Source organism: Syngnathoides biaculeatus, chromosome 3 (genome assembly GCF_019802595.1).
Source record: "Syngnathoides biaculeatus isolate LvHL_M chromosome 3, ASM1980259v1, whole genome shotgun sequence".
NCBI classification, from domain to species: domain Eukaryota; kingdom Metazoa; phylum Chordata; class Actinopteri; order Syngnathiformes; family Syngnathidae; genus Syngnathoides; species Syngnathoides biaculeatus.
In genome coordinates this window covers 32,734,794-32,753,547 of record NC_084642.1, presented here as the reverse complement: position 1 = coordinate 32,753,547, position 18,754 = coordinate 32,734,794, and the positions used below count along the sequence as shown (strand labels likewise).

General features: G+C 41.3%; 1 protein-coding gene and 1 pseudogene across 1 annotated transcript in view; one reads left to right on the top strand and one right to left on the bottom strand.

Annotated features, from left to right (window-relative positions):
* syt7b (synaptotagmin VIIb) overlaps positions 1 to 18,754 on the top strand; it is a 177,419-nt gene that overhangs the window by 43,215 nt on the left and 115,450 nt on the right. The gene's annotated exons all lie outside the window — the stretch shown is intronic.
* LOC133498736 (5S ribosomal RNA) lies at positions 13,606 to 13,724 on the bottom strand (annotated as a pseudogene).

Here is an 18,754-nt window from a genome sequence, read left to right as displayed (position 1 = left end):
ACATCAATACACATGCCCACCTGCACTGAGCCCGCCGTCACAAGACCCGCAACAACACATATCCATTTGATAGCCTTTAATAGCGATTATGAACTTGAAGTGTAACCTTTAGTGTACACTTCCACTCATTTATACACATATTGAGATACGTTTGTAACATTTATATTCAACAGCATACAAACTGCGATACATAATAATTGTGATAAACTGTGATTCTGAAATATTTATCAGTGACTGTGAAACACAAGAATTGTGACAAAGATGTGATATATGCCTGTGACACTGAAATATATTATCAGTGATAGAAGCCTCTTATACACCTAGATCTAATACTCCAAACAGATTAATCTGCACTGTAATGACATATTTTCCACATTCATAATTATGATAATTAACTATGAAGGTTAAACTCAAACACGCTTGCTGGTGAAAAGTTACTTATTTGCGACTACCTGCACGGTTTTGACAGACAACAGTGCAACAAGAATTAACTATGTTAACACCTAAAAAGCTAAACCTAACGTATTCCAATTAAATTCAATTATGTTTCACAATGTACAATTGTAAGGATGTCAAAGGATGCCAACTTTCACGTGAAATAGTATCCAAAGCAATCTTTTGCCCTGACCGAAAGGTAAAGATGAATTACCATGTGAAAGGGGTCTGTGCGCAATCTAGGTTTTATTCTACGTCATTGGCTCCAGCACTGTCATGACGCTTGTGAGGATAAGTGGCTCAGAAAATGGATGGATGGATAGTTAAATGTGTGCCTGTCACGGACGAGACTCGGGGGTGGACCCAAATGCACGACTCAGGTGAGAGGTAAGCAGTGCGGAATAAGCCTTTATTCGTTCCAATGTCAGTTACCAGGGAGTCAGTCCAAACAAGCAGCAAGATCAGTAACGGCAGGCTTACAGGGTAGGTCGGGAGACAGGCGTTGGTCGGTACACGGGAGGTAGACGTCAGGAGTACGGTAGTGCGGGAACCAGGCATGAGAGGCAACGATCTAGCAGAGTAGTAGTCGTCCTCCGGGTCCTATATGTACTGGGTCTTAATCAAAGGTCATGAGGCGCAGGTGTGCACCTTCAGATTAGCTGGCCACGCCCAGCCCTGGCTGGAATCCAGGAGCATGACAGTTCCATTTTTATTTATGTTGCACAACCTTTTCACATTCCAACTGTGACTGGAGGTTGCGTGTAAAATAATGATGTCCAAGTCAATTCATACACATGGCCAACAAGGCCCATTGGGAATTGCATGTTAATATCAATTACTGATTAACTATGTAGTGTACAAGGTCTTATCCACAGTTAAAAAAAAAAAAAAAAAAGATTTTTTTTGAGCCATTTTTATTTAGTTCACAAAAATCTGAAACTCAAATGCATTTTTGGGCTATTTGTGACTGAAACATTTCAGCTGCTGAAATTTTACTCCATCACTAATTACCATATCTTCCACTGATACATGCCGGAGTAATTACAAGGTCTTCCAATGATAAACGTCAAGACTTTAGTCTTTTTATCTTACATTTGTTGGCGAATTAATGGGAAACAGTTACTGTGAGACGTTACCGATGCTGTCAACAAAAACTCTGCTCCCTCGCCCCTTGATTGCACCTCCATGCAACGCATATTGATGCATTCAAAGACAGTCGAAAATCTGAGCACTCAGCTCAACTGATCTTGTGTCCTATACTGTACATGTATTTTATTCCTTGAGATGTCTTTCGATTAATATAAATATCCTAGATTCAAGGGACTCCACAGTTACAAGATGTCATTACTGACAATGTGTGTTGTACGTTCTGCTAGGCTTTCGTTGTGACACTGGCCCAGTTTCATGATGTAGAGTTTCATGACAGGTTCCCTTGTGATTGTGAGCCATGCCATTAATATTCACAGCCTCTTTGTCGTCATGTGCCTTTCTTTTTTTTTTTTGATGCATGCACCCTGACCCGTAACTTGGTGGAGTCCATTGATCAGTATTTCACTATTGTCACTCTATTTATCATTATATTTTTCTCAGGCAACTAGATTCTCAAATTATGATTTCTCTGTCCTGAATTGATTCACAAAAACAGAACATAATGGCCTGAGCCACAAAAGTTTTGTTTGTTCAAAGATAGGCGCATGCTTGATTGCCCACACAAGCTGATGTTAAAGCTGATCAACTAATCGGCTGCATTCAGGATTATGTCTGTCATTCTGAAATACAGTATTTGTTTTGCGCATTCTAGAGGGATTGTATCCTTGGCATCGGGTAGAATCCTCACAACCAAAAGAACAAGAACATGTTTGTTGAGCCCTTTACATTGCACAATCAAAAAAGATAGAGGCATTCTTAGCCCTTTAGATTGGCCAATAATTAGAAAACAAATAACAGACCTACCTATGGACTGACCAACAGTAAAGATTTGTGAAAAAATATAAAATATGATCAAATTTTGACACGAGAGGTTTTGAACAGCTACATAAATGCAATGAGAATAATTTAGCACATGCAATGTAATAGAATGAACCTGACACAATTTACAATGAATGATTTGACATCTTTTTAATACTGCATCTGAAAGACAGGTGTAAATGTGAAAGGTGAAAAAGTGGAGCAACTGTAAAGTGTTGGCCTCACAGTTCTGAGGAATCGGGTTCGATCACAGCCCCACCTCTGTGAAGTTTCCATGTTCTCCCCGTGCCTGAGTGGGTTTTCTCTGGGCAGTCTGGTTTCCTCCCACATCCCAAAAACATGCAACATTAATTGGGGGCTCTAAGTTGCCCTGAGCTGTGATTGGGAGTGCGACTGTTGTTTGTCTCCATGTGCGCTGCGATTGGCTGGCAACCAGTTCAGGGTGAACCCTGCCTCCTGCTCGATGACAGCTGGGATTGGCCAATCAGCTACTAAAAAAAATAATAGTTTTGGGGGGACCACGTAATCTGTCTCTCATACCGTAACAAAAGATCCGCGTACGTATGACAGGGGTGCTAAATATGTTGATGTACGCAATCGACGGCTTCAGGGTGGCTCGTCGCCGGCGAGCTCGACCCTGGCCGACAAGGCCGGCGGCCGGCTCGACCTTGTCGACACACATTGACACATTTAGCACCCCTGTCATACGTACACAGATCTTTTGTTACGTTATGAGAGACAGATTATGTGGTCCCCCCCTAAACTATTATTTTTTTAGTTGCTGTACACACACCTACCTGTCATTTGGAACCCATTAAAATCTCGTCCTTTGCACCTGTGCAATCCATTTTTCATGACGAACCGAGTCTCTTGGAAACTTATGAAGGGAAAAACCATCCTCCCAAGTGTATGACCAATATCCAGCAATGCAACAAGCCAGCATTTTCGCAAACATAAAGGAACAACGAGCTTGTTCCTGCAGGCAAAACTAATAGAAACAAACAAGTCCACTTGAGGGCACTCCTGCGCCGTACGTCACTTCCTGCTTCTTCTCGAAAACAAATCCCTCGAGAGGATTTTCGTGGCGGGAGTTACAAAAAGCCATATACTTCAAAATCATGTTTTGTGGTGAAAAAAGGCATGGGACCATATCGGCTGTGGGTTTTTCATTAATAATATACCTAAAATCATGCATTTCATGACTGTGGCCCTTTAACATATTACTCATGACCTTTATGATCCTCAATACTATTTTTTCACTAATGTCATTAATGCAGCTTAATTGACATTGTAGGCAGTTGTTGGCCAGAATTATTTTCTAGTTGAGCTGAAACATTCTTGTGTCTGTACTCAACAAGGCCAGGGGTTCAGCACAAATTTTTCATAAACTTCAATGTCAGTCAGATGTGCCTCAGCACCAAAACATCTAAAACTTCGCACACTTGATGGATTATAAAACATTGATCAAATTGATCTCTGGAGAGCTCATGATGGTAGCACATTATGCACAAATGCCAAGCAGCCGACAGGTAGAACTGACTCAATTACTTCATTAAAAGTGTATGGTATGTAAAACCAAGGAGCAGTGCTAAGAAACATCCAGGTATTGTAGACCTTTTAGGGAGAAAATAGTTGCATTTGTGTGTGTGTGTGTGTGTGTGTGTGTGTGTGTGTGTGGTGTGTGTGTGTGTGTGTGTGTATAAACTTTATTCTTCGCTTTTCTGAAAGCGTCCTGCAACACATATGCCAATATTTCAATTGCATCGTTTGTTAAGTGTTTGGTTGGCTTGCGTTCAAGACACGTTAGACATCTTGGCTGACAATTGTGACCTGAGCTAAATCACAATAAAAAAATACAGCTTCTTTAATGCATTCAGTCATGAATAACTCAATACAATGGCAATAAATAAGCAGGCTGGTTTTCTCATTTCATGCAGATGTCAATGGACCCAACTCGACACAGAACAATCTGCCAAACAATATATGACATTTTTTGTTTTATTGAAAAAAAAATTCATTGCAGTATAGAACCTTTATATACATGTAAACATATGCATATAACACATGCAGTATATCATATATTACTGAATTCAGATGAAGGGGATAGGTCATCCACACATCCACACCCACTGATCTTAAAAATAGAATCCAGGGACTTTATTCGTTTAATGACAAGGTGCATTCACTTCCTGTTGTCATGCCCCTTGGCTGATGGAAAGTAGACCACGGTGAGCAGAATTTGACTTCTCTTATGAATTAGAAATGACATGTTAGAAATAGGATTAAATTAAGCATGACAAGACATTCCAGTATGCCTCTCTAACTTTCATAATAACAAATTATTTGCAGTAACACTGCAAAATGAATTGGCAGAAGCTAATCTGGTTTTGCCACCTCCTTATTACCAGGCTTCATATAACACTGTCTTTAACATCATGCCCCACCTAAAATCTTGCAAACAACCAAATGTCAAACCTGACCCTTTTTTATTTCACTCCTTCACACCACTTCAGGTGGATAAAATCTTCTTTCACTCCGTGAAGTGCTGTTCAATGTTGTCCAAGAGAAGAGGCAAAGTAAACAAAGTACCTGTAGTTAAAGTATAATGTATGAAAGTAACGCCACATTGTAATGGGATATTCATCAACAAGCTTCAACATCCTCCATTTCAGACTGTTTCTTTTTCATCAGTTGAGGTTGTGTAATCATTTGCTATTTTCAGTGAAGCCCTCCTCATTTAATTATTAATGTGTGACACAGTTACAAACACGGGAGAGCGCAAATAGTGGATATCAATCACATATACTGTATCTGGCGCAATTACGCTCATAAAAATGTCAACAAATTACACAATCTGGTACTATTTACGTGTTCAAAAGCAGTTGGAGGATCAAAAATACTTACCTACTCCTGCCCAAAGTCTCTTTAAAGGTTTTAATTTTTAATATCAAATAATACAATGGGTTATTCACATACATTATAATTTGTATTTTAACTGCCATGTGTTTACCCAAGTAATGCGCCGACAAATATATGTCCACAATAAACAAATACAACATAACTGTCACGACCGGGGCTCGAGGGCGGACCCAAATGCACGACTCCAGAGGCAAGCAGGTACAGTACAGAAAGCCTTTATTCGGTCCGTGGTCAACGATCAGCGAGTCAGTCAGGAAAAGCAGCAGTATCAGAAGTGGCAGGCTTACTAGGATGGTCAGGGAACAGGCGAGGGTCGGGTCACGGTAGGTCAGGTTTACAGGAGTGCGGGAACGAGGCATGGGAATCAACGATCTGACGGAGGACTAGTTGTCCCCCGTGTCCTATAAGTACTGGGTGTAATCAGCCGAAACAGGGTGCAGGTGTGTGCCGACTAATTGGCTGACCACACCCAGCCTGGGCAGGATGCCAGGAGCATGACAATAGCCAATACACAAAATTAATTCTAATTCACGTTGCGATTTGTGAGTAAAAATTTGCATTTTGCACTGCTTAAAAACACATTGAAAAGCAAAACTTTGGTGTTATTATGCTGAACAGTGTGTGGCAAAGCAGGAGCAGAACCAGACGGCCTTCCGCCAACTCGCAGAGGAGTCACCTTTGTTTTCTAGACCAAAGCTGGGTGAAAAAGTGGTGGGGTCTGCAGCGGTCCCATCAAGGAGCGGCAGGGGGGCTGGCTGGAGAAGTGCTGGCCGACGCAAGTGTTCACGCCCTCGTTTGTTGCGTCAAAGACAGCACCACAAGGCGAGCCACTGAATGCCCTCCAATGATGGCTCATTTGTGCTAATCGTTTTTTTTTAATCGGTAATTTCAGACCCCTCCATGATTTCTAAGTGGCAAAACTTGCAAGGGTGTTCAAATACTTATTTTCTTCACTGTACATCTCAAAATTGTAGCAAATAGCCTGAATCCTGACATATGTCTCCATTTTGCTCACACATTGACTTCCTCGGTGTAAAATCTGTGCCTGTTTGATTACACAGAAATCTGCTATACTCTCAGGAAGCCATAAACTTTTGCTGTAAATTTTGTTGTATGAATGGCAACAGGTGCATCACTGGTATGAATAGGTACGGAAGTAAATATGTGCCACCAGGATTTGAATTTGAAATGCCACAGAAAACAGGATTTGAATTTGAAATGTAAAGTGATCACATTTTCAATAGTTGCTACAGTTTGCTGTGCAACATTCACCATCTGTGCCACCATGAAGCGTTACTTCAGGTCAGAAACAAACAGCCAGCCAATTCAGTTACGCTTTCTTAATATGTGATGTCATGTGACTAAGAAAGCATCACTGCAATTGGCTGGGTGTTCGGTTCTGACCTGAAGTAACCCTGCCTGGTGGCGTAGACAGTGAATTTTAGACAGAAAATTGTAGCCAGTTTTGAAAAGTTACACTGAAATACAACTATTGAAAATGTGATCACTTTACATTTCAAATTCAAATCCAGTCTTCTGTGGCATTTTAAATTCAAATCCTGCTGGCACTTATTTACTTCCATAATAGGTGAACAAAAGAGTAGTAGAAATTAATAACTCATCATTTCAGGACAAATGAAATAATGCTGGATGTTTTCCTGTGGCAGCGCTGATGATCTGTCAACATTGAGCCTGGGAAACGCTGTTCTTGACTTTTAATGAGAGAAATTTTATTTCCTAGATGGAAGTGAAGGAGGAAATATGACGTGACAGCAATCAGCAAACAATGACGCATATGCTCATTTGTCATGGAGTCAAGCTAACCCATTTTTGTGGTATTCATGTGAAAGAAGTAGGCGTGGGTGAGGATTGTTTAGTCACCGAGCTGATGTCATACCTAAACACTGCACGAGGGGCATGGGATTACCTAAAAATGGGGGCATAGGCACTTATACTGTAGGTCCAGTTGTCATCAAATGTTGTGTTGAGCTGTTGTCAGGGTTGAAAGGGTTAAAAAATTAAGTCAAGTCATGTCTCGTTGCAGTATTTGTCAAACAAACAATTTAGTAACGTCATTTTACAGGTAATGTCACTTCATTACTTTTAATTACCCTTGGATTACTCCGTACCAAATCCCCATCCATCCATTTCCGAGCCGCTAACAAAACCAAATATGAAATACCTGTATCCTAAAAAAAAACAAAAAACTAATCATTATGATATGTAGAGGATAAGACAGCGCCGTGAGGCCCACGTGCTCACATTTCTGAGGACCGAGTTTTAAATCCGGCCTTGTCTTTGCGGCGTTTGCATGTTCTCCTCGCACCTGAGTGGGTTTTCGCCAGGCATTCCAGTTTCCTCCAACATTCCAAAAAGATGCATGGTAGGTTGATTGAAGACTGTAAATTGCCCTTAGATGTGATTGTGTGTGACAACCAGTTCAGGGTGTATCCCGCCTCGTCCCCAAAGATAACTGGAATATGCTCCAGCACTCCCGTGATCTTTGTGAGGATAGGTGCTATGGAAAATTAAAGGAATGAATGAATGAATATAGAGTATATTTTAATATGTTTATCTCATGTTGAATTTTCCTATACAGTACATGGAATGAAGTAGGAAGCTGGACAACCTGGAATTCAAATCCAAGACTTTAAAACTGTGAAGCAGATGTGTGAACCACTTGTTTAACTGAGAGAGAGGACTAAAGAGAGAGGGAGAGAGAGAGAGACAGAGAGAGAGAGAAAGAGAGAGTGAGAGAGGGAGAGAGAAAGAGAGAGAGAGAGAGAGAGAGAGAGAGAGAGAGAGAGAGAAGGGTAGACAGACAAAGGCCGATTTAAAATCTATTTATCCCATGAGGGAAATTAGCTTTTAAGTTTAATAATTTCCACTTGACGATGTGATTGTTAAAACAAGTGAAATGGAGGACAAATTTACACACACGTCTGCCTAAATACACAAACACAGGTATGCACACACATTTGTAATTTTTGAAACAATGACAATGATAGCTGACTGTGATCTGTGAAAAAAACTCTAATTCCCATGGTAGCATTAAGCATCTGATGTTAATATGGCGGTTAACTAGTAAGTGGGTGTCCTGTGGGAGACTACTTGCCCTACTACTTACAACTCACGTGTGCAGGGCAAGGCTGCAGCTTACACCTCCTAAGCCTCACCAGTTGCCACCTGACAGCTTTGACACTTTCTGTTTATTTTAAATAATTGTTATCCATCCATCTGTCCATTTTCTGAGCCGCTTATCCTCATGAGGGTAGAGGGAGTGCTGGAGCCTATTCCAGCTGTCAATGGGCAGGAGGTGCGGTACACCCTGAACTGGTTGCTAGACAGTCGCAGGGCACATAAATCAGAATGAGCTATATTGGCCAACTATGTAAACAAGATACAAGGAATATGTCTCTGGTAGTTGGAGCTGTCCTAGCATGTTGACAGGGAACCTTTTTTAGTCACTGTTGTGCAAAGCTGTTCAAAGGAGGCAGTCTCCTAACATTTCGAGCAGTTAAAATGTACATGAGAGTGATCGTCCAGTGCAATGACAATCGTGCAAAGGGTGTCAAGGCTTCAAGGAGTTTAAAGATACTCGTGCGATAGTCAATCATATGCTGTATAATACTAATACTAACTGGGCCAGCAGGATGTGATAACAACTCAAGGCAAAAAATTGGCAGGATGTTGCAATGCAAGTCTAAGTTAGCTGTTCAACAATTTAAGAATTTAATTGCAAGAGGGAAGAAGCTCACGGCCATGCTACCCTGAGAATGCCCAATCTCGTCAGATCTCGGAAGCTAAGAGGGTTTGGCCCTGGTTAGTACTTGGATGGGAGACCTAAATACAGAGGGGTTGGTCGGGAAGGGCATCCGGTTTAAAGCTGTGCCAAACAAATATGCATGCATCTAAGATGGCACGCTGTGGCAACCCCTAATGGGACAAGCCGAAAGGAAAAGAAGAAGGACTGCAAGAGGGAAGAAGCTGTTGGAATGCCTGCTAGTTTTGGTTTGCATTGATTGGTAGCGGCTAACGGATGGAAGAAGCTAGAAGATCTGGTGGTCAGGACGTGGAGGGTCCGATAGGATCCTACCCGCTCTTTTTTATCTTTGTGTGGCATGAAAGTCCTCAAGAGTGGGTAGGGTGGTGCCTACAATCCATTCAGCAGTTTTGATTGTCCCTTGCAGTTGGAGTTTGTCCTTTTTGTGGCAGCCCACCCTTCCTCCGAAGCTACAAGAAGTATAATCCTTTGCTTCTTTTTTTTTGAGGATGAAATTGATGTATGTCTTCCACTTAAGGTTCTGTGAGACTGTAATTCCCAAGAACTTGAAGGTCTTAACCGTTGATACAAGACAGATGGAGAACATGAGGGGCATCTGTGGTGAAGGATGTCTCCTGAAGTCCACAATCATTTCTACAGTCTTTAGTGTTTTCAGCTCGAGGTTGTGTCGGCCGCACAAAAGCTCCAGCCTCTCCACTTCCTGTCGATACACAGACTCATCGCTATCTTTGACGAATCCGAATACTGTGGTGTCATCAGGGAACTTCAGGAGCTTGATAGCCGGGTGCAGTCATTCGTGTAGAGCAAAAAGAGCATGGGGGAAGGACACAACCTCGGGGTGCCTGGTGCTGATGTTGCATCTAGATGAGGCCTCACCTGCTGTGTCATGCCTATCCGGAAGTTGTCAATCCACTGGCAGATGGCAGGCGAGACGCTGGAGAAGCTTGAAAAAGAAGTGTTAGGGGTTGATGGTATTGAACGCAGATATGAAGTCCATGAACAGGAATCTCACATAGGTTTCCACACTGTCGAGGTATTTAAAGATGAAGTGCAGATCATCTGCAGACCTGTTAGTTCAGGAGGCAAACTGCAGTGGGGCCAGCTATTGAGTTGGTCCTGCACGAGGTGTTCAAGGAACTTCATGACCACAGATGTCAAGCCATTTGGCCTGTCGTCATTTAGACCTGCGATTGCGGGTTTCTCGGGGATCGGGATGATGGTGGAGCTTTTGAAGCAGTTTGGTACTTCACACAATACCAGAGATCCGCTGAAACTCTTTGTGAAGACTGGAGCACGTTGGTCTGCGCAGACTTTGAAGCAGGATTGGGCCACGGGCTTTATTAATCTTTTGTTATTTGAAGATATGCCTCAGATCCTGTTTGTGGCTGGTCAAAAGAGGAGTCGGAGCTGTTGAAGTGGTCGGTGATGCAACTATATGGGTGTGTGGAGTCAAAGTGTCATTTCCAAATCTGCAATAAAAGATGTTCAGGTCATCTGCTGACCCACTATTGTCGTCTACTTGAGGGATTGTCACTTTTAATTAGTTGCCGATTGTAATGCGTACCAGACTGATTTAGAGTCATTAGTGGGAAACTGTTTTTCCATCTTTTCCGATATAATCCCTCTTTCCAATGTTAATTTCTTTAGTGATATGATTTCTGTCACGAAACGGGGCTCAAGGGTGGACCCAAATGCACGACTCCAGAGACAGCAGACAGTACAGAGGAAATCTTTATTCGGTCCGAGGTCTGAGATCAGGCAGACAGTCCAAACAATGCGAAGTACTAGTACGGATGGGCTTACGAGGGTGGTCAGTGGACAGGCGTGGGTCGCTGCACGGAGAGCAGAAGTCAGGAAAACAGGAGTGCGGCAACGAGGCATTGAGAACAACGATCTAGCGGAGTATTTGTTGTCCCCCGGGTCCTATATGTACTGGGTCAAATCATTGGTCATGAGGCGCAGGTGTGCGCCTTCTGATTAGCTGGCCACGCCCAGCCCGGGCTGGAATCCAGGAGCATGACAATTTCTATTGGGTGGTAGACGCAACATACCGAAGCTTCCACACAAGTAGGCACTATTTTGGAAAACTCCTTCGAAATGTAATAACATTAACAATACTTAAAGGGGAATTCCAGTGCTTTGCATTCCGCCATCTTCCCTCTCAATCGATACTGCTATTTTTTCATCAGATGAGGATAAAGCCGAGAAATCAGAGCTGGGCATAATGTAATCGAGCCTTTGGTGCGCACCTTACACGTCACATCCGCGCACGTAAGTCATGTGACTCACGAAAATGGCAGTGCCCCTGAAAATTCGCAATTGTCGATAATAATCTTCTCAAAACACTATTAAATGAGAGAAGATTTAACATCACATTGTAAAAATAGAGTACATATTACATGACCTATTATATACATTGTTCATGGGAAGCACTGGAATTCCCCTTTAAAATGTATGTGATTATTTTTTAATTTTACCGGTTACCAGTGGGAAAAAAAAATTTATACTGTTTACTTATCACTGTTACCTGTATGCCATTACTCCCCTAGCCTGGCTATTATTTCTCCCTGACTTTTCGCAAACAGTATAAATTGCAGTGCTGAAAATAGTTCAGTTTAGGGGCAGGTCTTCAATAGTTATTACGACATTATATATGGATGGATATGTCAGCGGACTGGTCTAAGTAGATTGATGGCCTACTTCTTACCCATAGACCACCAGCAGACATTAGTCACTATCCCTAGGAGACAGTGTACCATTATATGTAATACAAAGCACTGCAAATAAGTTTCATTGGCCTGTAGGCACTAATGATTGACCCCAATGAAATCTCCAGAGAAGAAGAAAATGACCGGGCAAGCATTTGACATGACCTGGATTAAAAATCTGAATAATTATGGTGATGTGCAAACTAAACCTTCATGTCCGCTTCTTTCTAATTCATTGAAACCCTTCAGACAGTCAGAGGCACAGGTCTCTCATGTAGTCAACAACTACTTTCATTTTATGTTCTACTGTACCTTGGAGGTTTGTGCCTGATAGAAATTGAAATTGCACTGGAATTTTAATAGCGCAAAGCAAGGCAGGTTTGAATCACTCTGTTTGCTAGATAGGTGTTGGGGATCAAGGCTATATAGTTCCTTACTTTTTGCTAGATGGCCTTGTATTTATTTTTTTTTTGTTTTTGTTATGAGAATGTAGGCCCTTTGGCACTCCTTATTTACATCACATAAGCCCATGTATTTAAAAATGGTAATTTTTCATTTAAAAAATAGTTCCTAATCATTCAGGTGGCGGCACAGTGGTGCAAATGTAGAGCGTTGGTCTCACAGTTCTGAGGACCGGGGTTCAAATCCCAGCCCCGCCTCTGTGGAGTTTGCATGTTCTGCCCTTGCCTGCATGGGTTTCCACTGGGCACGCCAGATTCCTCCCACATCCCAAAAGCATGCACTAATTGGAGACTCTAAATTGCCCTTAGGTGGGATTGTAAATGTGACTGGTTGTCAATTTGAAACCAGGTTCAATACAAAAGGATGGATAAGGTTTTAAAGTAAGGTGTCATTGCTAACCACTGCTGATATTGTTTACCTCATTGCTTCTCAACTGTAAATGTTTCACTCAATTCATTGTGATTTATGATGGAAAAGCCACACAGAAAGAGGTGTATGGGTGTGAAGCGGACATGTAGTTTATCACAGTGAGGAAATGAGAACAGGACAGGAAATTAATTATTCAAATGTATCTTGGGATTAGAAAAGTATACTTTAATGCGGAGAGAAAAACGAGAGCAGACGTATTACGATTGCTTGGTAGGCTAAATTACATGCCGTCGACCTCATTGATCAGAGGAAACCACTTCCATGGCTGATTTCTCCAAAACTTGAGCATTTAATTAATTGTGATCCTGTTAAGGCATCTGATGGTTGAAAGAAAAATGTGCTTCAGTTCAAAAGGTAAACAATTGATTTCCGTGCTGCAAAATTTTGTGTTTTGGGCAAAATTAGCCGACCCACATGGCAAAAAGATGTAGGAGAGGAGATGAGAAGGAGCTTGTGGATAATTTTATGACTGGTTAGGCACTGTGTGTAAATTTCTCAAAGCAAAAAAGACCATTAATCTATCCATTTTTCGTACCACCCCTCCACACTAGGGTTGCGGAGATGCTGGCACCTACGTCAGCTAACTCTGGGCGAGAGTGAAGTCTGAACTGGTCACCAGCTAATTGCAGGGCACATCCAGACAAATAATCATTCACACTCACATTAACTCCTATGGACAATTTAAAGTCTTTAATTAACATACCATGCATGTTTTTTGGAATGTAGGACAACATGCAGAAATCCCGCACAGTCACTGGGAGAACCTCCGAACTGTAAGGCAGCTATAGTAACCAGTTGTGCACCAGCGTGTCATCTTAGATGAATGGATATTTGTTTGGCACAGTTTTTACGCCGGATGCCCTTCCTGACGTAACGCCTCGGCATTTAGCCGGGGAGAGAAGCTTACAGCACCTGGTATTCCCAGGTGGTCTCCAATCCAAGTACTAACCAGGGCCAAACCCACTTAGTTTCTGAGATCTAATGAAATCGGGCGTTCTCAGGGTAGCATGGCCTTAAGCCTGCAATTAAGACTATGGGAGAAAAAAATAAAGTGAGGCTAATAAGTTGTCACTTTTCAAGTACTTGCAGGGTATTCAATGGAAAACTAGACAGCACTGGTACCCAAGCATGAATGCTCCCTGCAAGAAAAGCAATGAGACCAACAACTTGTAAACAGGGATAGGATAAAATAATTTGTCATAAATTTGTCATATAACTTTAAAAATGTGCATGTGCCTCTAAAACGTTCAGTTATTCACCAATTCAGTTATATAAGTTTACACACACAGACAATCGGCCCATTTACTGCTGCATTTGACATCAAACATCAGAAAATCTTAAATCTTATAAGATTATCCTATAAAATTGTTGTTCATTCTGACGTAATACTGACGTAAGAGTGGATTGGTCACGATTTTAGGGTCCGAAACAAGTCATGGCCAACAATGTAAAATAATGAACATGTTCAATATTTACGACCAAAATTTGTGTGGGCAATGCTGACTTCTCCCGAGTCATGACACAGAGAATGGGGATGTGAAACAGAACATAGCTAATCAAAGAAGCACACTAGACTCATGACCATGGAAACAACCGTAAATTAAATAAAAAAATGTGCCACCCAATGTCGTTTTATGCAGAAAAGTTGGATCCTCAGATCGCAAAAAGTATTTTCTAACACTGCTCTTTTAAAAGACTGGCAACCTTTGGGAAGACTTGGGAAACATCATCGCATATTCTGATATGTCTCCTCTTCTTTGTTTTTGTTTGATCTCATTTGATCACGCAATTCAAGATTAGCGGTGCAACAGAATCTTTATACCGAATGCTGTATTGAGATTTTCTGAGCACACCACACACATGATGACCAAAAAGTTAAATCCCTGATTATTTTTGTTCATCTTTTATGTGTGGGGCCAGTAACATAAAAACAAATCTTTTAAAAGTGGAAACATCCTGATGTGTATACCAGGTCTTAGAGAAGCCTGTTGTCCCAAGACTGAAATGATACATGTAGAAAAACTGGTTGAGCTGGGAGTAAAGAAGTTATACTGTTGAGAAAAGAGTGACACTGTTGGACTGAGGGCATCTTTGTGGAAATTAGATGGTAAACATGAAGTCAGTATAAGCCTAAGGATGTCCTTTCTAAGACCAGCTGTATAGACCATTATGAACCAGACGCCTACTTGTTTCTAAAAATAAATGTGGTCGGGAAAAGATAGCTAACCTTGCAGATACTAAACAAGTGTCAAGCAAACGTGGCACCATTTTCAGAGGCTACATTGCAGTAGAAGGAAAACTGGAACAAACAGGTGGATATGTGTTCACACCACGTTTGGTGATATTTGGTCAGTCAAGTCCATCAAAATTTGAAAGACACGATATTTTGAATTTCCAACTTCTTCAAAAACTTTGCTCTCGTGCACATTTAAATCATAAAACAGTTGAGAAAAATATGAGGTTATTAAAGTTGATTGTGTCATCATTGTTGGAAAACTTAAACCAAGGCCGTTATAATGTCAACCTGCATCTGCACCTTATCATCTGCTGTTTAAAACATTGCATCTACTCACTTATAGGGGACACTTTTAGGTCTTTTCACTCTCATAAGAGTGCGAGTTTGAAGTATTTGATGTGTATCAGTGCATTTCCACCTACTTTAGTTACAATAAAAAGCATACAATTGGTAAATTTTCTGAAACAACAAACTACATATTGGGTTTACTTACATGAAAAAAGCTGTGTAGTGAACCATGATCATAAATGTCATCATCTACACACACTATATGTACTATAGGTTGTGAGCTGATTTAGATTTTTTACAATTTTATTTCAGACCTCTTTCGCATGAAGAAGTTGATGTACAACACTTTGGCTCTTGGCTACACTTCCTCTGATAGCCGCTGCATGTTTTCCACCTCAGGCATTGTGTACATTTGATGGAATGTTTAAATCTATTGCTCTCCACAATCTGTCAGCTGACACAGTTGAATGACCCGGAGTATAGGCAGGCAATGCACTCGTATAGTTTCGATGTCACTTCTGATCTGCAGCTGAAGATGGTTTCAGCTAACATGGCGCCCCCGTTGCGTTGATTATTTATTCTGTTTAATTCCTATTCCACAAATGCAATATTAAAATAATTAGTGTCCTGTTTTGACTAGTGCTGGCACGTGATGTATTCTTGTTTTAAATTGTGGGGCTTTGTAATTGTTATTAGATATTTCTTACAATTCTGGTAAGTCCTCTTCATTTCTGAGCAGCTGCTACAGAATGTGAACATCCACATTAAGCCCTTTGTTTTTGCATCTTATGATCCCTCCTGGGAACCGTCGGCTCATTTTTCCCCCCATTGACTGTACAAGCATTAAAGTGCCACTGAGATCCCTATACGCATTGTAAAATAGATATTGTTATAAAAATGACATATAATATTATTCACTACAACGTCTATACGAAAAAATAAATATGAGCGGAGATTGTGTCATTCATGCGCAAAGTGGCAGAAGTCTCACTCGACATCCAAGTGGTAGCCAAATTGCCTGAAACTTTCATTTACAGATGTCACACTGGTACAGTTGCCATTGAGAAGATGCTGTGCCACCTGCTATGGGAGACGAACAACAGATTTTCGGATTTTTCTGATGCTCCTTCTGACATGGAAGCTCTTTTCGAAGAAGAGAACATCTCACAGTTTAGTGAAGTGACCCGTGCAATATTACCCTACTGTTTCGAGCCATACTTAGATGATATGCGGATCACTTCTAACAGACTCCCTGACAGTATGTAGCGTACTCAGCCACGCCGTTCGCGGCGGCGAGCGTTGTCGTCGCTCACTGAAAGGATTACGTCGTTTCCCCCAAACATTTTTTTTAATAGCTCTATACACACGTACCTGTCATTTGGAATCCATAAAGCTCTCGTCCTTTGCATCTGTACAATCCATTTTTCACGATGAACTGGGTCTTTTGGAAAAGTGTAAAGAGTGAATCCATATTCCCAAGTGTATGAGCAATATGCAGCAATACAACGAGACAGCATTTTGGCTAACACGTAGGGAAAAAAAAGCTAGATTTGCGCCGGTAAAACGGGTACAAACATGAAACCGCCAGTGTGGGCTCCCTGCTGCTTCTTCAAAATGAATGCTTCGAGAAGAATTTCATGGCAGGAGATACAAAAATCTATATACGACAACATCATGACGTGTGGTGAAAAAAAACGGATGGGTCCATTCCGACTGCCTTTTTTTCATTAAAAACATCATGCTTATTGTGGCAGTAACCCTTTAAGTTTGGAAAATGAAATGACCATGACGTTAGAATTGCAAAGTTCTATATGTTGGCATTCAATCAATATTTTGGTTGAAAACATTACTCCTAACAAAGGCACGGTGGCACAGATGTAGACCATTGGCCTCATATTTCTGATAACTGGGGTTCAAATCCCGACCCTACCTATATGGATGTTGCATGTTCTCCCTGTGCCTGCGAGGATTTTCTCCAGGCACTCTGGTTTACTCCCACATCACAAAACATGCATTAATTGGAGACTCAATGTGATATTTAATATAGAATCATGACAAAATAGAAATGAGATCAGAGAATGGACTCTGGTACGACTGTATTAAAAAAAAAGAGAGAAACAATACAATGACACTGACAATTGTCATCTTCTCAGTTTTGGTTGGGTCAGGTTGGTATTGTTTTTCCTGTGTTGTCTTGTGTGCTGATTTTGTGGGTTGTGTCCACCTGTGTGTGTTTGCCCTCCTCCCTTGTGTTAACCAATCAGCTCCCTCAAGCCACTCATGTACTGTCCAGGTGTTTCTCTTTGTCTCGTTCGTCTCTGTGTATTTCACTCCTTGTTTTCTTTGAGTTCTTGTTGGTCCATTATCCTTGTCACGAATTGCTTGTAGCTTTGCTGCTCATTGCATTTTTCAAAGTCATGTCAACTTTCTACTTTAGGTTTAAGTCATAATTGGTTACTTTGTGTATCCTTGACTGTTACTTTAAGTTGTCTTTGAAAATGAAATTCTCTTTAAGCGTCCTCTACTCATGCGTAGCATCCCTGCTTCGCTGCATTTGAGTCCCCCAAACCTTGCCGTGCCTTCCTTGCCCTTCACTAGCCCCAAGCATGACAATGGATGGAACCCCCCAAAAATTATTTTTGACATCTTTTACTAGGATGCTCAGGGTTCAGAGTACAGTACTGCTTGGAAACACAGAATGACTGTGTTAAATCCTCACGATTAGTGAACTTCTTAAACCAAAGCCATAATTTCCAAAGGTCATCAGATATTGCGGCTGCACAGTGGAGCAGATGTAAAGCGTTGAACTCACAGTTCTGAGGTCCAGGTTTCAATCCCGGCCCTGCCTGTGAGGCGTTTGCATGTTCTCCCATACCCGCATGGGTTTCTTCCCATGTGACATTAAATGGTCACTCTAAATTGACCCTAGGTGTGATTTTGAGTGGCTGGCAACTAGTTCAGGGTGTACCCTGCCCAATGATAGCTGGGATCGACTCCAGCACTCTCATGACCCCTGTGAGGATAAGCAGCTAAGAAAATGGACGGATGGATCAGATATTGTACCCTGGTTCCCGTCTCTGGAGCTGACATTGATGATTAAATTGCTCCTGATGTATTGCGTGATGAATGTGCATATTATGACGCTGCTGCTCTTTTGTCAGAGCCCTTCAGTTGTCAAACAGACCGGATGCAGTGATACTCATGATCTGATGTGTTGAGAGCACTTCTCACCAGTTACACAGTGCAAACATATGCTGCACTAGTTGAGGCTAACTTCTTTGTCCAAGATGTGTATCTTTATGAATAGAAAAGATGAGGAGTTGGCAGCCACGCTATATGCTGAAAAACAAACAAACAAGGAAATAAAGAAAAAGCTGTTCAGTTCATTTTTTTAAATTCAGCTCTGTTTAACACAAATTGTCAGCACCCTCAAACAGATTACAAAATTAATGAATGAGAAGAATGTAACATTCACAGTAGTCTTTTGGAAATTTTACTCTCAAATTTCATGATAATATTCTAATA